The sequence below is a fragment of the Priapulus caudatus genome, unplaced genomic scaffold (genome assembly GCF_000485595.1).
Source record: "Priapulus caudatus unplaced genomic scaffold, Priapulus_caudatus-5.0.1 Scaffold117, whole genome shotgun sequence".
Lineage (NCBI taxonomy): Eukaryota > Metazoa > Priapulida > Priapulimorpha > Priapulimorphida > Priapulidae > Priapulus > Priapulus caudatus.
The window spans coordinates 93,015-115,668 of NW_014577178.1; the positions used below are offsets into that span (position 1 = coordinate 93,015).

At 40.7% G+C, this 22,654-nt stretch overlaps 1 long non-coding RNA gene across 1 annotated transcript in view; it reads right to left on the bottom strand.

Moving 5' to 3' along the window:
• Positions 1-775: 775 nt before the first annotated feature.
• LOC106805551 overlaps positions 776-22,654 on the bottom strand; it is a 46,331-nt gene continuing 24,452 nt past the window's right edge. The window contains exon 4 of the long non-coding RNA XR_001393442.1: positions 776-866. This is a non-coding gene — a long non-coding RNA (uncharacterized LOC106805551). The remainder of the gene's footprint in view (positions 867-22,654) is intronic.

A 22,654-nucleotide genomic window follows, 5' to 3' on the forward strand; every position in this document is an offset into this window, starting at 1 on the left:
ATAGTTCCTGATAAACACGGAGCATAACCATGTAATGTTCCTTCTATAGTTAGCAGATGCACATTGCTGGCATAATCACAGAAATAATACTAAAAGACTATAGAATAAGTTAGACCTATAGAATAGCTATAGAACTACAGAGTAGAATACCATAGATAACTATGGAATAGAAATACAGAATAATACTATAGTGTCTCTATGTATTTCTATAGGCACAATGAAAGTAAGACATTGTAATTTGCAACATTGTGGAACATTGTAAAATGACAAGTAAGACATTGTAACTGGCAACATTGTGAAACATTGTAAAATGACAAGTAAGACATGATAAAGCTGGCCTCATATCCCTTGCTGTTCCCCTTCTGCGCAGTTATAACAGGTGCGTAAAAATTGAAATATTGTAGACTGCTTTTCTTAACATACACGCACACAGCAATGCACGCACGCTGGGCACGGCAAAACAGCTAGGGCATCTAAAAAAATTCCATTTAGTCAAACTTAGAACTGTAACTAATAATTTGAAACAAATGGTAGCTGATAAAAGTAGCTTAACAGCTAGGGCAAGTGCGAGGCAATGAAACCGAAGCCAAACATGCTGTATCATTCTCGCTATGTTTTTGTTCTTGTTGTGAAATTTGTGTAATGCAAGCAAAAAAATGTGAAAATCCAAGTTCATGAAAATCCCTAAAATAATCCGGTTAAATTTTTAAAATGTTGGGCTGAGAGTGTTCAGGTTTTATGCCAAAACCTCACAATAAAACTCCTTTTAACCACATAATAGAAAAAATAAGAGAGCTTCACACTTACCCTTGCATCGTAAGAACTGCTTGTATTGTTTGCAGTCCATGAATCGGACTCGGGAACAACTGCAATAACATAGAAAAATGCCGGCACGTGAGTCACATATATTCAATAACAGAAAATAGCTGGAAAATTCACTGAAACCGTCATGAATTAATTCAATATCCATAATAATGTAAATCTGTCATTATAGAAAATGCCAGTTGTCCTTCAAACCCTTTGCCAGTTGATACCGAAATTGGTAATAAGTTCAACTTTAAAATTTCAGAATTTTAACAAAGATATACATAAATGAAAGCACACACGCGCGCACTCACACACGCACGCACGCATGCACACACATTTTTGTTATAGCTATATACTGCTAAAACAAAATTGTCTGATTATACCCTGCCACAGGAATGCTAAGCTGTCAGAATCAATTCCCAATTTCCTTAAATGTTCAACGCAGAGAACAATACTGATGGAGAGCGACCCAGGCAGAAGTACTTATTCCATCAATTCAGCCATTCCAACTGATATGATCCCCTAATGGGGTTATTATCACTGGTAATTCATGCAGACAAATTTTTAATTGAATCTGTGGCTGCGAGCTCTGCGCGTAACTCGGCTGGATCAATCTCGCATTATCATAGCCTTTATCTGTCCAGTAGGCAAACTCCAGTTTTCTTCGGAAAAGTTTATCCCTTTTCCTATTACGGCTCACAGGAGTGGAGAGACATGCATCTCGGCAAAAATCATTGCTCACGTAAAGCTACCCTCGCGCCTATCCTGCCTTCACACTCACGGAGTGTTAGAGTATTTATAAGCTCAATCAACAAGATCGCTGTTGACACAAATCTTACATTCTACGTCATTCCTCGCAATTCCCCTACCAGAAGCCAGACGCTTCCTTAAAATATTTCACCACATTTATTATATTAAAATGCCATTATATGCACACACGCACACACACGAGCGCGCGCACGCACACATGCACATGCATACACATATATTTGTTATGACCTCGAGGTATCTCTTAAGGGATAAAACCTGCATATATAAGTTTATAATAACATGCCACATTGCAGCATGTTGTACTACAAATGATTACCTATATAATCACACTAAGTTAAGAGTTAATGAAATATGGTATGTCTAGAAGAGGACATTAATTCTACGTACAGGTACGACACGAGTTATAATTATATCTGTCTGAGATCTGTAATTAAGCCTGAGAACATGGCTATAGCTGGTAAGTGCTGCTAGAGCATTAATGTGTTAATTCTCATTAGGTTAAGCTTGGTCGAAAGGGTTTTGCTACATCTTGGGTTTTAGTTTTTCATACAACTAATTCTATATATTATTTATACAATAAATAATAAATTAATTATTTTATTTTATTTGTATGAATAACGAAAATCATACACACAGGTAAAATAGCATCGTACCTAAACAAATATACACCCGTTTTCTAAACAGGGTCATGTAGCAGTGTAATAAAATCAGGTCTAAGGTTCCTAAAACATAGATAGTTCTCTTATTATAATACATAAAATGTAGAAAGAAAAGGCGTAAATGACCTGCAGTGCAAGGTACCTGATAAGGAAACCACCCTTATCAAGTTCAATTAGATCACAGATTCCAGAAGATCTGACACAGGAACAATGCATGGTGACATCGAAAACTGAGACATACCCTAACATTTTTGCAGGGCGCCCTTCTCTCTGGAGGGCGTTTGCAGGGCGTTAGAAGGGCGCCCTGCAAACGCCCTCCATAAGTGCTACGCCCTGCAAACGCCCTCCTGAGACTTAGATATTTTAGCGTATGCCCTGCAAACGCCCTTCTGAAACTTAGATATTTTAGCGTATGCCCTGCAAACGCCCTTCTGAAACTTAGATATTTTAGGGCAGTATGGCCGCTGGGCAAACGCGGCTCATTGCTGATAACTCGATATTTTAGACGAATTGTAGATGCAGCGAAAGATTCCAGAAAGATTACTGAACAGGCAGACAATGCATAGGTGACAGTCGACAACTAGCACATCCGCTAACATTTTTGCCAGGGCGCCCTTCTCTCTGAGGGCGTTTGAGGGGCCGTTATGAAGGGCGTCCCTGGCAAACGCCGCTCCTGAGACTTAGATATATTTAGCGTATAGCCTGCAAACGCCCTTCTGAAACTTAGATATTTTAGCGTATGCCCTGCAAACGCCCTTCTGAAACTCAGATATTTTAGCGAATTAGATCACAGATTCCAGAAGATCTGACACAGGAACAATGCATGGTGAACATCGAAAAACTGAGACCATCGCTAACATTGTTTGCAGGGCGCCCTTCTCTCATGGAGGGCGTTTTGCAGGCGTTAGCAAGGCGCGCCTTGCAAACTCCCTCCTAGAGACTAGATATTTTTAGCGTATGCCCTCAAACGCCCGCTTCTTGAAACTTAGATATTTTAGCGTCATGCGCCTGGCAAAGCGCCCTTCTGAAACTTAGATATTTTTAGGCGAATTAGCGATCAAGATTCCGAGAGAGCAATGGCTGACACCAAGGAACAATTGCACTGGTGTACAACATCGAAAACTGAGACAATATGCACAAAAGAAATTGTCGTGAAACCCATAAAACTAAATATATCGCGAAACAGTTTAAATAAATAACACCCAACATATACTCGCATATCACATGATATTACATTGACAGGGAACAACTTAATTCTTGAAGATGTGATTTAAAATTTCAGTAGTGATAAGCTTTCATTATACGCGTGCAGGCATACACCTCAAATTAGGCGAATATTATATAGACTGTGGACGGAGGAAAAGATAGGGCAGGGGATGCAGCGTCACGAAACAAATTTGGCGTGGATGAAAACTTAGGTGAGAGATGGAACAGGGATATTGATAAGTTGAAGAAGAATAAAGGGGTAGGCGGTAGCGAAAATGCTAGAGGGCAGAGGCATTAAGCGAAAGAAGACGCAGGTAAATGGTGAGAGCAGGAAAAAATAAAATGGGCATGAAGTTAATCGCAAGAAGAAAAATTAAGTATATATGCGGCAGAAGACGAAAGGGTGAAAACAAGTGGATCATGTTTTTAAGTGTGGGAAAGAGAGAAGAGAATAAGACAGGAAGAGGACGATATCGTATGATGATGTCTGGCATTATGATACATTTTGGCTTCTCGGCGCGAAATCGTGTTAAAGTGTTAAATGAATTATAACAGCGTTCACACACGCGTTTAATATTCTTTGCCGGCTGCTGTCCTGCCTTACGAAACCACGCTTCTCTTTCCCAGTCTTCTGATCTCCATAAGTCCCATACAACGCGCTTCCCCGCTTTCCCTCACTCCCTTTTCTCCTTGAGCCGGCGGACTCCCGCGTCAACTCAGCTGTGTGCTGCCAGTATGACTCGATATACAGAGTCTACCTCTTCCAAATTGAAAAATACGGCTGAGACGCTTTCGTCAAGAAATGAGCATCGTTATAGTAGCAAAATATAATTTCCTATTTTTGCCCGTAATAGTCTTCGGCAGCTGAGTAATTAGCCCGCAGCGCTAGGCAGGCATCAGTAGTCTGAAGCACGCACGTATGCTCCACCAGGCTAGGCTACGGTCCGGCCGCAATCGCACGCAGCCCAACGCACGCACGAAGCACACAGCGCGCGCGCGGCAACGCAGCGCACTGGCCACACACATCCACGTACACCCGCGCCAGCAGAGGCGCACGCACGCACCCATCAGCAGTACACGCTACACACACGACGCACACAAGGCGCAAGCACGCACGCACACACACCGGCACACACACAGACCGCAGCGCAACGCGCGCGCCACGACGCCAGCACGCACTGCACAGCACGCACACACGCGTACGCGCGCCGCAGCAACAGCACGCACGCACGCACGACACACAGCCCAGAGACGCAAGCACACCACACACAGCACACACACACAGACACATACACGCTAGCAACACACATATATATACAGCACACGCGCACTAGGCGCAGACACGCACACAGCACACGCACACGCACTACGGCATGTTACGCCGATACGCAACACATATCACATACACATAGCACATACACATACACATACACATACACATACACATACACATACACATTACACATACACATACACATACACATACACAATACACATACACATACACACACATGCAGCGCGCGCGCTGCTAGATGACCCAGCAGCGCACGAACGCACGCACACCACGTTATATATAATCAGTCATCTACAGCCTAACACTTAGCATTTTGCTTGCAGCTATCCAACTATGCTAACCGGTCCTTAATACACAGTCAACACATGTAGCATGTTCCATGCTTTGCCCACATTCTTCAATTTCGGCCCATAAAAAGGAGAATGACTTAGTCTTTTGAATTGAAACGGGAGCCTTATTTGTGATGTAAATGATGTTAGAAACTAGGATCAGTCATCCTTGAGGCAGAGCTTATTCTCTTCACATAAATACGCCTTCAAGGACTGGTTATTTTATATTTCATGCTAATTCCTCTTTCAGCTTTCTCTACTATATACGACCACGGTACGCGTCCCTCAAATACTGCTGTACGAAATCAAAGATATAGCTTAAAGCACGTCGCAGGTGTAAGATATGTTGTTTTGCATAGAACGCTAGTGCTTGCAAGCCAAGAAAGTACTAATTGAAGGCATTAAAGGTCAGAATAACTACTAGCTATTCTCTGCTCCAAAATTGTACTTGAAATCACCACATACACGTTTTGGTAATACACTAATAAACTTACTGCACTTTACACGAGGCATTTTGACTTTGGAATCATGCGACGCTATGCGCCAATACACCGCAATGCACGCAGCAAGTGCAGACGATGAGTGGGCAGGCATCCTCGACCTATTTAAACTGAACCAGACTATGAACACGTTATTAGCTAGCATGCAATAAATCGAACTTCTTCTGGCTAATGACTTGCAATAAATTTTAACTTCAATAGATAGGGTAATTTTATAAATTCTTTGCATCATAGGGCTCTTTCCTGCTCAACAATTTGCTGGAACCGCTCATTACGGTAGCTATTTATATGGCAAATAAACATGCACACACTTTAGCGACGATTAGGCCGAACTTTCGCTAGCAGCTAAAATGTGCAAATAATGGACAGCTCGCAATCACGAAATCCAAATTGGGAAAAAGCCTGAAAATTTGTATTACATCTCAAATGCATGGGCGCCTTTCAAAATTTTAGCTATTTCTGCTGGGTTCAATGGCGCTTTGCTCAGTCAGAAATAAAGTATAGCATTGATTACCACATTAAGCCCGCGTTCGACACGTTGCACAACTTACACCTCGGTGAGACTTTTTAGCACTTGCCACACACCGAACAACACTGCGTCACAATCAGCCAGCCCTTTCGCACTTCACACACGGCGCATATTGTATTATTTCCGCGACGGCTTGGTATTCTATTTACAGCGATTTGTTCAGAAATGGCCATGATCTGCTTTCAGTTATAAATAACTGAATTTAGTAATGGCGGCGATAGAGTCGTGGAACCATGGTTTTTCGTTGCGTTACGCATGGTCGTATATGTATACGATCGGCAATGACAAGCTGCTTATGATTAATTTGTATTATTTGTATATATGTGTCACACGCACGCGCACCGCACGCCCACGCACGCACACACACACACACATATATATATTTGTGATGAATACATTATTCCAAAAATTTATTTGGATGATACGCTTGTAGCTCTTAAATAAAGATATATATATATATATATATATATATACAATTCATGACCAGACCAAATAATCTTAGAAATAAACAATTCGCTAGAAAATGTGCTTGATATAAAAATGTTGGTAAGGATTATAGGCAGGCTGTATATTTACAGCTTGGGCACTTTATACAGTTTATTAGGCAAGTTGCGAATATGCCCGACCGCGAGTGCCGAATCAAAATGCGTCCATATCAAACAACCAGCCGTCCAGAATAAGCTCAGTTGAGCCTACTAGAACAGCTGGTGTAAGCCAAAATCTTCGCCGCGGCATTTGTCGCTTATCGTGCATATAATAGTTTGGATGCGTTCAAGTTGCAAAAGCAAAAACGCAAGGGAATAGCTATATAAACCACTTTTTATTATGTAACATATACACTTACAAATTTTTGTTGAATAATGGGTGCAATTTATTCTAAAACTATTATTAGCCAGAAACATCAGTCAATAGCAAATTGATAATTTATAAAATACTAGGGGGCATACCCGCGGCGTTGCCGCGGGGATAATAGTGGCGTACTAGCACGTTGAAGTGAGCGCCTTTGGTTGAACAGGAAAATACCCCAAAAAATGCTAAGCTATTCTATCCTAATCCATGCATCCATGTCATGCATCCCATCCCATTCCATGCATCCCGCATCCCATCCCATCCACCCCCATCCCATATCGCCATTCTCATGCCATCCCGATGACATGGCATGGCATAGCGCGTGGCCGTCCATGCCACTATGCCATCGCACCGCATCCCATGCCCATGGCCACTCCAATGCCATCCCATCCCATCGCATGCCATCGCATGCGTCCATGTCCCATGCGTTCGCATGGCCATCCCAAACAGTAACAAAAAGTAATAAGAATCAAAAGATAAAAGACATTAAATATAAAAAATTAAAAAGCTTAAAATAATGCAGTACATATAAAGAGGTAGGATAAAGGGAAAAAAAAGGAAAAAAAGGGAAAACTAAGTTCCCCAGCCTGCATGGGGACTCGAATCGCGGGAATCCTGGTTGTAGCCGAGAAAGGCCGGATGTTCTAAAGCGCATTAGCCGCCAATGCGCCCGTTAAGGGTATACCCCATGGATTCAACACGTAGCGTGCATGCGCTAATTACTGTACGCACGCCGCCAGCTATTGATGAATATAATTTTTTTTAATTTCTCCCAGACGTGCTGATTGGCTGAAAATATCTTTAGTTTTCCTCTAGGCGGATGGAGTTCTCTAGTTATGCGCAGTATGACTAATCGGCCGTGAACAACTTATATATATATGGCGCCGATAGACACTAGACAGTGAGAAGAAGAGGAGAGAGAGTGAAGTGCAAAGTGTCAATGAACACTCTGTAGCTTCACACAACAAACACACAAATTTGAGTTGAAGTAGGAGAAGCAGTCCAGTTTTAAATTAGAGGCAACCATTCGGAGCCGAACAGTTGAAAATCGAGAAAGCTATTGACCTCATCTGTTATATGATCTGCCCCCAGAGTAATTATTTCAAAACCAAAATGAATCACAATTCTGAGTGATCCGTAAGATGGCGCGTATACCCCCGCTTTTAGTCGATTGCGCAGCTTGAAAAAATATTTATTGCTGCCGTTTCCGACATTTTGTTTTGTACAATCTTTACTCTAATGTAGAGCGTTTTATCGGCAGAGTGCGACGAGGAAATACCAATTTTTGCGAATTAAAGATATGTCAATGAAATCATTGTAAAACGAACCAGACGAGATGTGACACCGACAGACTGTTTGTGTTATAGTATTAATTGTTATTATTAATTGCCAATACGCCTACCTATTGCCGATAATTTTTGTCTTCTAATTAAATATTAGAACACGCGCGCTAGCCCTTAGGCCGCCATAAAAAAAATGTTAGTTTATTCATCCTTGTCATCTAAAGAAAAGTGATGAGGGAGGGCGGTTTTTTTTTTTTATTTTTTTTTTTTCCGAAGACACAACACAAACATGGAATTAAACAACTAGAATGTAAAACGAAAGAGTTACAGCTGGGCCCGTGGGCACAAAAAACAATCACAGAAAGGTAGGCTCGAACCACAGCACCAGTTATGATTGGACTTAGGCGCTAGAGAACTTCATGGAATAATTTTTTCGTTGAAAAATAAATTATTATTAAAAATTATTCAAAAATTATTCAAAAAACGTGAATTAAAAAATATAAAAAAATTTGATGCGGGCGGAAAAAGTGATGCGGGCGCAGGGATGATAAACGAAACATCTTTTTTTATGGGCCCTTTATTCATTCACATACAAAAAGTGAGCAAAAATTCTGTTGAACACTGAACTGACTAATGGGCAATCCTGAGTTTTTGCCCAAAAAAATTGCGGTGGCTCGGAAAAGGTACGATCGCACTGTGGCGTGCGTCAAGAGAGAGCGAGGAGAGCGGGGCATAGCAGTAACGAACTACACCCAATTTCAAACAATGTGTCAAAAAGCGATTCTGAGTATCGTGGACGGCAGGGACCAAATGTTGAGCGAACGGACGGGACGACGTGAGCGACGGACGTAACACGACCGCATGGCAAATAAGCTCAATAATGACGATGTCAAGGTGAGCTAAAAATTAAAGCTATTCAGGTTAGGCAAATCCAGGAAGGCGCAACAAAGGCGGTATAAAAACAGAATAATGATGCCAACGTTTTATGATCAGCAATAGCACAAGTTATAAGACAAATTAACGCACTAGCTGGCTGGCTGCGATGTGTTCCATCGGTGTAAACACACGAGACATCGTGCATTATATCGTAAAAGACTGTTATGAATCGTACATGTGTATAAAAAATTTGCACAACTAAACATCTGACATAATTTTCCTTCTCGTCATTCTGGCAATCAGCTGGATGTGTGATGGGCAGCGGCAACGCACGAATGCACGGGCGAGGCACGCGGCTGGCAGGGCACAGCGGTTAGAGCTCCCCCACGAAGTACACACGCAGGGGCAGTCTAACATTCTTATTAGCAGTTAATTAAACGGACAGTGAGTTGTCACAGAAGTTTATAGGCCGCTGTTCATGATAATAACGTTCTGCGGCATGAGGTAGGCTCAATTATCGAAGGCACAGTCGGAGTGGGCCAGCGCCGAGCGATCGTAAGCTCTCTACAAAGTGGCGCAAAAAACACGGGAAGGCGATGAGGCGGAGAGGGAGGGAGGAGGAAAATGAGGGGGAGGTGGCTGGGGGGGAGTTGGGGGGGGGGGGAGAAGGGGGATCAAGGGGAAATGGGGGGCAGAGGGGAAGGGGGGGAGAGGTAAGAGTAGGCGGGGCAGGTGGGGGAGGGGAGGGGGAGAGAGGGAAAGAGCTGGCAGGCTGTCCTGATATGAGCTTCGCCTTGTATCGGCTTTTCTTGCAAGCGCAGCACTTAGATGGATTGTTTTGAGCATGCATTGTAATAGTAGGTGCAATGAAAAACTACATGATAAAAGCGAGTGTTCAATACTCGGCACAAGCCAAAACAAGAAAAAAAAAAGAAAAAAAAAAGGAGGAAGAAAAAGAACTGCTTGAACAATGTTGTTAGAAATAAATTAAATGAGGAGTGCAGACCCGCAAAATGTAGATTCATTTTTTTCATGTCTATATTTTGAAGCCATTAGCTTCTGGCGGGTGGCTTTTAATGAGTTTCTTACATGCAGTTAAAATCTGTCCAGCAGCTTCTGAGCAGTAGTATCCGTTGACGTCTACACACACGGCAGCATGTGCAGTGCATGGCTTTAGTGGAGCCTGCCCGCGGCAGTACACGCATGACGTACGCAACGCCGCATAAACACGTGGGCAGTGCATGCATGCACACTCGTATGGCGTCGGCACAGATAGCACATGAGCTAAAGCAGAGTACACAGCACGCATACATGGCATAGTATGCAGTAACGGGCATAAAATTGAAGCACAGCGAGCTTCTACTAGTGGCTAAAACGAGTGTTTAGCAAGTGATTCAGCTGGGTAGGAATTGGTTTAGAGCAACGCGGCCTAACATAACACATAGCCACGAATGGAATCGGCGCAGTCATTCGCTGAGAAGAAAGGGAGGGACTGTATCATGGCTATCGATGTTGATTCGTACATGTAGAGAGGAGCGCCTGTAGCGTGTGCACAAACCCAATGCGGAGGAGGGAACACTTTTGGGAAATAGGATGCCAAGGGCAAATAACGAGAGTCGAATTGGCGTGCCGTAACTTTGGAAGTTTAAGAAACATAGCAGGCACATGCACGTAGGGGCTGCTGACAGCTATTCATATATTGCGTTAGTGAGGACATTATTGTTCTATGTGTGCCTGCGGTGAATAGAGATGCATGGGAGAGAGTGGCGTGCGAAAACGCAGGCAGTGTAGCACGCGGGTTCCGAGCGCGCATCCAGCGGCCTGTTTTATGAGGCATTGAGAGAGGTCTGAATCTGCGCCCAGGGGTGGGGTGTAGCATGTTACGCAGTGCTTGTCTGGGGCGGGCAGGTGACGGTTGCGCAGGCATTAGGATGGTCGTGATTGAGGAGTTTCATTCGCATGACAATCTGACGTACGTACGAGACATTGAAGAGTCAAAGTCAAGATAAATGTGTTTTTTTGTAGTAAAGCAGTAGGAGACCTGATATTATAATCTATAAGCTGATACACCTATATGAACGGCGTGGTAAATACTAGTTTCAATAGAGAGGGATCACAAAGTTCACTACTAAGGTAGCGTTGGAGTGGTAGGATGGACACACGCGAAAAAAAATAGTGAGTCTAACGTTAACATACGGTATAATAGACAGCTACGAACAACACACATGGAGCAGTAAGTGAAAGAAGCGTTTGCTCAGGCAGGCCATGTAAACGGTAAGACGTGGTCTGTTAGCTGACTAGACGTAATGAGTGAATATGCAATATTATCTGAGTGTTGATGTTGCTATTGATGAGATAAGTAAGGAATGGAGGAGCAGGCGTGAAGGTGAGTCGAGTGGTCGAATAGTTATAGTACTGCGCGTATTATTATAGCGAAGAGATTTGATAGCCCAGCGTCTGAAATTATTAAAATTAATGGCGCAAGTGAACCTTGTGAAAGATGTTCTACGAGGCAATGCACGAGTGATGATATCGTGATGTATATCGTCCGACTAGTAACGAGCGTGGGGACGGATAGGTCATTTAATGGGGGAATAATGGTAGGGCACAGCGAGCAGCGCCACGCAGCGGCACGAGCGGCGACGGGGCAACCGCGGCGCAGCACGACACATAGTACACAGCACGAGTATAGCCAGAAGGCTATGCGAATGGCGAGTACATGACATAGTGTGTGTGGTGTGTGTGTGTGGTGTGTGCGTGCGTGCGTGCGTGGCGTGCGTGCGTGGCGTTGCGTGTGTGTATGTGTGTGTGGTGTGTACGCGCGGCGTGTGGTGTGTGTGTGTGTGTGTGTGTGTGTGTGTGTGTGTGTGTGTGTGTGTGTGTGTGTGTGTGTGTGTGTTTGTGTCTTTACATAACAATATGAAAGCAGTTAGCGCTCTCCGATAAGAGCGGTTTCTACAACTAGCTGTTTCGACTATTTGGATTTCTCGTATTTCCTTGCTTTAGAATTAGGATCGACGCAACCCTCAGCCGCAGCTACTACATCCTCATCGCAGAATGCTGCGCCGCTCAACGAGACTTCAATAGCAGCTAATGCCATGAAAGCACACCGATTCTTTGCAGGCGGGGGGCTGCAGCAGACAGCAACACCACCACCTGTAGCAGGTGCATTGCATCTATAACGGAAAACACTTACTGATCAGCGGGCCTTTTTACTAACCGCTTTCAGACCGCCTCATCGGTGCAGAAGTCTATCGTTTCACGCAAGGCCTTATTTGTTTCCATGCAATATTAATGAATGACAGCATGTATTACTCAACTAAATCTAAAGAGCAATTCAATTGGATACTACTCAAGCGGAAATTGTGAGATTCCATTCTTCAGCGATGCCAACTCGGAGTTCACATTAATTGTTCATGAGATTTTTTAAATTTTAAAATAAAAGTAGTTATTTTATTTTAATGAAGTGTTTTACAAGAAATGCATGGTTATTTGATCCTATTGCCTAATAGGTAAGAAGTTAAATAAACTGACCAGTTGTTTTAAAACGCATTTCTCCTATTGCAGCACATGTACAGTGATTGAACTCACGCGAGTATAGTACTATATATATATATACAGACGTACGGGAATTCACTACGCTATTTTTTTCATGACACCTGCCATTAACGTGGATAATGCTCGCCCACACCTCCTACCTGTTATCATTGCTGTAGTATTAAAACATGTTTCCGTGAATTTGGAGTTGGACACTACGAATTTCATCATGACGATATTTTAACATGCAGATATTGGGCGAAGCAGTAAAAATAACCGCACGACAGATAATAGTAGCCATATATAAGTATAATTGCGAGATAGTGATTTAGAATAGAACAAACACACTCTTACTGTAAAAGTAATTTAGAACACATTACTTAAACAGTCACATAATTTCATAATGAATAAGCTTTGAGTAATAGGTTTAGCTTGTTTTATCATCGCTCAGTTGTATCTGGATTATCGTAATGCTAAAGTGTTAGCATATAGTACTATATATACTTTAAGGCTATACACGCGGATTTTCATGTTATGAAAGCAGAAATACAAATTCATCTGAATTTAAGTGCTGTTTTTTTCAACATAGACGAGAGATCACAGCAGGTCTAAGTAAGGCAGACAGTGGGAATTTAAACGTTTCCTTGTGAAATTTTCTTTAATTACACACGGCTTCTTAAAACGACAACAGAAAATACATGAAGGCTGTGCGCTATCTGTTCACGTGCGGCCTCTCTCTATTTCGCATACAAGATATATTATAGGAATCAATAGTAATGATAGACGACATGAAGCAGGATGCCTCTATGTCAAACATAACATAATTCATGATATCGGCTACTTTACGAACACATCCACTATAGCTGACTGCCTGATGCCTACATTGTTTTCTAGATGCTCGTTTTCCCCTATATATTCCAACATTAGTTCATAATTAGTATACAATGGAGAGGATTCGTTCCAGCAATGGGCTAGCCTTGGTATTGGCTTCAAAGTCGTGCGCGTGTGTATATGCGTGCGAGTAATTATGTGGTCTGCTTCAAAATTTAACCCAGTTTAGTGGAGAAGTAGTGATATCAGCAAGCTCTTTACTCATGGGCGAATCAATACGCCTGGTTGGGTAAACATTTGCACATTCCACTGGCACAATGGCCATCACGACTCCCAATTATAGTCTCCAGCATAATTATATTTCTGCCTTAGTCTAAATCAATGGTCATCTTTACTGTTGTATAATAATTACACGAAAAACACGAATTAGCTGTTATCATAATTTACTAACCAGCACCGACCTCTCTACGGCTATGCACCAATGAAAATCAGAAAAGAGCATCCTCAATCATGGGCGTCAACGACAATAAAAATTGATTGCGGTTCAAAGCGGAGAGCTATACGTGTGCAAAGCCACGTACTACCAGATTTACACGCTATTCCATACAGCGCATATAAGCAAACCAAGTAACTGTAATGTTAATCTGGACATAAATGCATGCATCAATTCTTCAATATCTTTAAAGCTATTAATCAGTTGAATAATTGCTAAACTGGCAATCACGGTTGATTAATTATCATTAGTTTAGGAGCCCTGTGAGACTACTATGCGATTACATGTTTTGATAATTCAGTAACGTATCACACATTACCAACACGGTACGGTGGTGGTTTAAAGCTTTCCAAACTCTCATTCAATTAACGCGATTGTAGATTCGTATACAAACACGAGCTCTCTCACTATTTCTCTCATTTAGCACGTTGCATTTGTTTATAACTGTGGTTGCTATGAACTTGTACCGATATCTAGAATTTCGGCAGACAGAATTTGTTGTCGTAACGGCGCATTTACGTGTCTTTTGCTGGCTTACAGATTGCAGGCTACAAATGTATACTACCATCAACATTGATGCTGGAGTTGAGTCACAAGCATTAATGGTCGTGCAACTGACCTGACTTGCTTGTAAACAACCGATCTTGTCATCACAAACTATTTAATCTATAAAGCTATATTTTGTGAACAATCATATATATAATTAGCTATATATGTATTTTGTGAACAATTGAATATAATTATATATACATATTTAATTGTTCACAAAATATAGCTTTATAGATTGAATAGTTTGTGATGACAAGATCAGTTGTAAAGTAATTTTATTGCTGTATATATATTATATAATATATATATATATATATATATATATAATAATATATATATATATATATACATATATATACGATAGGAACTGTTTTGGCCACGCTGTACCAGTGCAATGACCGGTTGCTCACTACCAGCACAATTATTTGTAAAAAATGACTAAATACAATTAAATGGTAATAAAAGCAAAAGTATACTACTTGTGAATTGCTTTTATTGTTATATTAAAACTTCAAACTACTGCTGACTGTTACTGTGATCCATAGCCTGTCATACCAAACGTTAACTGCAAAGAATCCTAGGAACATATAAGCAGTTGAATGACTATATAGGAACCAAACACACTACGATATATAATGCCAATTCCTCCACATATATTCCTTGATGGTGGCAAAAATAAGACTGGTCTCCTAAATATAAACGAGCAAGGCTCTATTGAGGAACGAGGCACACGGTCCCAACCATGAGATCATGATGTAGGCAAGGGCATAGGCTATATTTGTAATTCCATAGTTCCAGTATTCCGCAGCAACTAGCAGAGGCATACATATATGTATGTGGAAGCCACCTGCTACATTTCCACAACAGTCTATAGTTTAAAAGTCACGATGTTTCCTGAGAATAATTATACATCAAGGAATCAATCCACGTATATTAATATCAATGTAGCTACCACCGACTCACGTTTCAGTCTTACTAGAATTATCCTAACCAGTATCTAGCGGGTATTATCTCCATTACACAATGTTTGGACGTCTATACCAACGCACAAATTTTGAATAATTACAAGCACGATGATATCATTCAGGTTCCTTGAATCGTACAGTCATCCCACCAATGCCCCTCCCAGAACCTAAACGAAACTGTGTACATGAGTGTATTGACTGCGTGAATTGGCAGATTTTTATTTATAATAACTTTTAAAAATTCAGCATAAAAACACATTGGGAACTGCACGTACGTGACAATCTGCATAAAGTAGCAAGTTAACAATGAAAATAAAAATTGTGTTTTTAAAACCAACAATCAAACAAAAAATAGGCATGCATAAACATACGAAAACGACAGAATTTCTGTCACAACCACCTTGTGAACTAGATACTATACACAACTAAAATGCAAACTGTCATTTGCCAGCATTATAGAAGCGCACTTCCACAGTTAGCATGCAGGTTTCCTTTGTTGCACGGCAACCGATTTGCCAATTGAAATCAACTTCCTCAGATGAAAAAAAGACAAATTTATAAATTTGCTGCGCTTCGTCTGACAAAGTTTGATGCAGAAACAATTGATATTATTGCCGAGCTCCTGTCAAAGTCTAATGGATGTCGCTTACAATAGCCATAGACGACACAAAAGATGGATCACTTTTCAGTAAATTACCTCAGTGTATCGTGATCGCGGTAAATACAGTTTCCATTAGCCTAGACAAAGATTCCGTTCATTGCCGCTTCCATTATTTAAAGATGAAAATATTTCCCGAGAGATAAGATAGCGTGATGCCAACAAATGATGCTGCTTTCCTAATATGCTGCAGGCATGTCAGCATCTCCTGCCATTTGCGGCTAAATTGTTCAAATGTTGCATTTAAAAACGCAACAGTTTCCCACCAGTGAAATATCCTACATTTCCTCACGACGAAGATTCGTCAAAGTGGCTAGCATGCAGTCAGTCCATTTCAACTATTGGCTTATACATTCATTTAAATTCTGTCACTACTTAATTATTAGACTACCAACATCAGAGCTCATGTTTCCACTAGCTCTCGACAGTACATTTTCAATCATATGCAAAATGAACCTCGTTGCACCACCAATTTCTTACAAATTCACACAACTGCTCACGCACACTCACACGCGTGTGCACACAAGAATTGTCAGTCTGCGAGACGCACTTCATAACAATGATGGTCATCATGTGAGAATATCTTCAAGTTGAACTGTATCCGTAAACATGTTTAAATCATAGTAGAAAAGCAATTGCAGTTACATAGGCAAAACTCATTGCTAAGACATGTACCTTAATTGACCTCTATAGAGATGAATGGCTCCGTCCTTCATCTTTCATTACAGAGGAAATTTGCGTAATGTCCTATATGGTCATTTACCTCACGTTCTTTACTTCAACTCACCTCTTACCTCTATTTGCTAAACCATTATTTTAATCGAGTAGTTAACAAAAGGACAAACTGGCAAACTAAAATTGTGCATGGTGCTCACACTGGGTTCACACAAATTTGCAGGAATCTATGCTAAATTGCTAACCAATGTTTTTAGTACAAAACGCATTTTTATTTTGTTCTCTATTATCGCATGTTAAATATTGGCGTTCAAAATCACCATTACATATTTTGACAGATATCGGTATTTACATACAGCAAACCACAGCAAACATGGCGCAGAGGTGATGCGGTAATGCAATCACGTTGCAGACCCCTTTTGCGTACGATAGCCTGGTATTTTACATGCTTTTAACTCGTCTTGAATAATGTAATTTAGCAGCTTTAATATGCACTCATGCCATTGAGATAATGTGATTGTTTAAATGTGTTTGTAAAAGACATTCGGCCTAATATGGGCTGTGTGTGCTTTGTTCATCTTGTTTACTCAGCCAAATGCTTATTCAGGAGCACTTGCCCATGTTTTTTCAAAATTAAAATCAGCAGCAGAAATGGGAAGCCATGTCTATCATCGCAAGGAGGGAGCGCCTAGACTCTAGTTGTTAAAGTGACTCATCGTACGGGTTAAATCACCTGGCTGTACACAACCATAACGCACAATGGTAAGGGATGTGATGTGGTCATGCATGCAGCCTCTAATCTGCTACTCATCGCGTGCTACTCTCTATATAGAACGTTGCTCACTTCGTGGAGTCCATTCTCAGGAACTTACTACATATGAAATGAGTTTCAAATGTGTCATAAAACTGCAGCTACTTGTTACTTGGTTCGCCAATTAAAACGGCCAGTTCTCGCAGCAAAATGCATAGATATAGCTACTGTGAGCTCGTCTATGTTGTAAAAATTCACTACGACATTTGTATTGCTAATTTTATTATAGCTTTTTTTTTTAATTAGCATATCTAAACGAAAGTACTCCTCTCACGAAAGTAGTACCACAGGATGTTTACACATCCGGGACACAGCCGAGCGAGCACAGTTTTCATTAACATTTCTTTTCTATGATAAAACAAGTTATAATTTATTATTCGATGTTTTTTTCAGTACAAAATTGTGAAATTTGTTCAAATAATAGGTTATCTATGTACATTACTTATGCAATCAGCAAACAAATATAGTGTTTTCTTTCCAGAAACTATTTGCGCTAGCGTAGGCCTACTATTAGCGTTCTCAGTCGCTTCACTGTACACAATTTATGTGTATCTATACGCCAAAACTTTCTCCGAGAAAGTTTTCAAAATGCTCTACTTCGGAGCAAATTTCTGGCTTAATCAGAACATTTCATGTATTCATACTGCAAGTATGCTCACAGTAGGTGTATTTAGGCATTTTGTTGCGAGGATTATCCACTTTAAAACGCTAGATGTGCCGGGGCCGGTACTCTCGTGCAAGTGCAAACAGCAGTCACTCTTTATGCAATCCTAATTAATCATACAGGGCAATTTTCTTCGCATTTCACTGTCTCACATGTGTGAAATACGTTTTTAACATGTGCCACAAGAAAAAAAATACTGCAAATAATTGGGGCTCTACGAATTTTGTCCAAACGCAAGTAAACAGCCTCGTTTTAACATTATTAATGCTATTTGAGCCTCATATGAGCGGTTCAGTAAAGAATCTCTGATAGGGTTGTGCTTAGATTTATTACACCTGCTAATGTAAGATACGTACACCAGGTGCTCAGCGTGAAGGACATTGTAGAAACCCCAAATCACCCTCCGTCAAATAAATGGTATGGTCCAACGAGGGGAAAGATGCACACACATATGTACAGCTGACACTGTATTTTCTCCCTGCACCCATGGCGCGTATAATGAATGGGGAGACCTCTTTTGCACCGAGCAAGAAGTGTGGGAACGCAACAGCTGTAGCCATTGATTACGATTACTGAACCTGTGTTGTTTGAAGAACCGCACACATGTTCTATATAGTGTGTGCGCTACATCTACGTTTTGCTCACTGTGCAATTTCTGGCCTAAACGCAAAGTTCAGCCAGGTACGTGCGGCGAGACATTGACCACAGCAAAACATAAACACTCACACGTCAACTTGCATGTCAGACGCCAGTGTGCAGGCAGGCCATGCAACGATGCCGGACCGGCCGCCAATTAGATGCCTGCAAGCAAGCACTGCGAAAACCAGTGCTCAGCAATCCACTTATTTACCTACGACAAGGTTTGCAGTAAGTAAAAATAACCAAGTTCTGTACGTGTTAAATTTGCTGCAGTGTTATCCCGCAACGATCGCCTTATCGCAAAATATATGAGCTTGTTATATAAACTTTTTAGCATCTTTTGCGGAACGCGGTACACCTCGCGCCATACATTCACAACGACATGTATACGCAATATTCCTCGTTTACTTTGTCTACGAATATCAATAGTCCGTCCAGGCACTACGACTGTGCTACGTAGTGAGAAGCGAGAAGGTAACTTGTGGCTACGAATACCAACAACAAAGTAACTGTTGAGCAGATATAACGAAAATTAGGTTGCACAGCGCATGTGTACCGTGTGACAGCATGCAACTACAGAACACACGTTCACATCCAGCATTCGGCGCGATGAATGACATTCATCATAGCTTGTATTTGTAGCTTGGAATTAAATTACGAACTATCCGAAGAAGTAAACGCGAGACATTACGCAGCATAGAATGCCAGTGTGAAGTCGGCACAGCGTATATAGCAGGACGATCGCCTAGAGTTATAAGCAAGCAATCGCTGGCTTCCGCATGAAGGAAGAGTCTGAGCCACACGAGACATCTGACTGCAACAACTACGAAATTGTACACCAAGAATTCTCACTTATACCGCCAGACCCAAAAAGCTGGATTCCTAGCTGGCAGACCCTCTTACATGTAGTTGGAAGCACAGAAAAACAGTCTACATGCTCAGGAGAAGAGTGTAACGCATACAGTAGCAAAGTGTTTATTGCAACAACATGATCAAGTGCGAGTTTGGAATCCTAACAGCTGGCTACACATGTCTGCCAATAAAGCACCATATGTACAATATGCAAACCACTGTCAGCCTCCAACTGCTCTTAATTACATTTTACAAACCTAGGACCAAATCGTTACGCTGAAATAATATTACACGCCGGCATTTTCATGCAAAATTTGCACCCAATTCTGAAAATTTAAAATAATGAAATTTCATTCGAAATATATTGGTTGTGGTACTGGTAATAAATTACCTGATATAAAGCTCTGCGTTGATTTAACAATTGTTACTTTTAATTAAAAAATAATAAAAGGTTATACTAAAAAACTGTTACTTGATGTTAGTAACTAGTAAGCAGGGATATATTTCGCTATAACCCTCAACCATGAGATGAGTGAGCCAGGTGGCATCGTAATAATATCAGGTGTGTATAAACTATAATATAGACTATATCAGGAGTGAATAATAATAGACTATTTATAGAATATAGATCTATAAAGTCTATAGTCTATAATACAGTCTATAATATAGTCTATATTACACACGCGTGATAATATAAATATTTTTCTCACTTCAATTAGTGGCACCTACACCACACACTATTTCCGATGAACATTCCGTCTGTTCTTGGTGGCAGGTAGACTTGGCTTCATCCACAGAAGCCTGCCTGTGACCAATTGCTCAACACAATCATGACAATTAATTGGTCAGTCATGTCAAATGTAACCAACATTTATTAAGAACCTGGCAACTATAAAATGCCTATAATCCTCGTAATCCTACTAAATCCCAGTGTGGAAACCGTGAATAACTCATACGAACATTTTATCCTTCCTGAAGAAACTCTGGCCATCGCAACTGTTCACAGAAACTAGGTCGACTTCACATTGTGACTAACATCATTTATTGTATCATATTGTATCATTGCATCATAACATGTGATTATATAACATTAACAGCTGCTCGTCGAGACCTTTGCAAGTTTAAGCGATATATGTTGAATAAGTTGAAATAATTTGAAGTAAATAATTCAATTTTAATTGAATTTTTTTGAATTTTTTAGTAAATAATTAAGTTTTAATTGAAGTAAATAATTGAAGTAATAAGTTGAATAAGTTGAATATATTGATATAAGTTGAATATGTACATCCAGTCATCGCGACCCTTACCACTACAATTAAACGAAGACACGTACGCCCACCACACGTGTAAACCGTGAATAACCCACAGAGCTCTACGAACCCTGCCCATGCTCCACGGATACTTTGCTGACCCCCCCTCGTAGGAAATATGGGCACGGTTAATGGAAAGTGTGACGACCACTTACTGTGCCCACTCATCGAAACATTGACCAGCGCCCGTGGACACCGTGCTCACTGACCTGCTCATTGTAACATTGACCACTGTACTGGGTAATCCCAGCCTCAAGACTGCCATCGCGGGCAAATGTAGAAAAACGTACAGCTCAGTTCATTGGCTGGCTCGGTTCTGGGAAACAGCTGCTGCCACACATCAGAGCACAGCTGCTGCAGGCAACAGAAGGACCAGCCGAGCGCGCATCTGCTCACCCGGATTCCAAATAACTGTATAGATGTAATGCGCTTGTACATTTCTAGACGTTTACATCAGCTATAGCTTTTGGACACCGTGAGAGACTAGCCTGAAGAAGGTAATATACTCAGTGTGATAAAATTCAATAGTGGTATCACTTTTTTTTTTATATAACACTATTAACAGCAAACAATCAAAGTATACTACCAAACCAACATGTGGGTCTTTGGTTGTGAGAGATTTATCAGAAAATTAATGTTAGTTATGAAAGACTAGCTTTATAGATTGTGTACACAAAAGATGTTCACCCCGATAAGAAAAATGTTTCTCTAGACCGTTTTAACTGTATAAACTCAAACCTATATATATTTACCTTACAATACATGAACTAATATAAGTTCTTAATCAATTAAAATTTTAAATGTAAATTTTAAGGAGATACTATATCTGACACAATAACAGTTCGTGTAGCTAACGGATGGCATGGATAGGTGGCATTTCACTAATGAAGCACATAAGAAAAAGCTTCGAAACATTTCGGTGAATTTATCATCCACAAATCAACCAGCAATCTCCAGGGAGTACACCTACAGCCAATGTTAAATTTAGACTAACTGTTGGGTTCTGGAATGGTGTCAGCATATCTCGCATTCTTAAAATGCCACCTTTAGCTAAAAATACAAACTTGATTTCATAGTTTTGGGTTGCTGCTTAGGATCATGAGTATGATGACATGTGCAGGTTCTACTGTGCTGTTTTACACACACCATGCATATCCCCATCTTCATAACGCATGCACATGAACATGAAGGATTTCCACAAACTCAAATCTAAGAAAAAGGCAGACGAATAATAACACATGATATAAGGGTGCCACACACACAATATTTCAGATCATGTGATTTTCAAATATTTTTAGTACTGTTATTAGTTGCTCACTATATATATATATATATAATCCAAAAGGTAATCTCATCTCTAGAAGCAGGGCAAAAACCAGTAGAACTACAGATGAGTTCTTTATCGTTGTAGAGTTTTACACTTACAGTTACAGCTTCAGATATTTATTAAACTGAAATCCCAAAGAATTCTATAAAATCTAGCAACCAATGAGAAACCACTTTAGTACTTAATTTCAATATAAGAATCATGATCAGGAAGAAGGACAGCAATGGATTCCAGAAATGA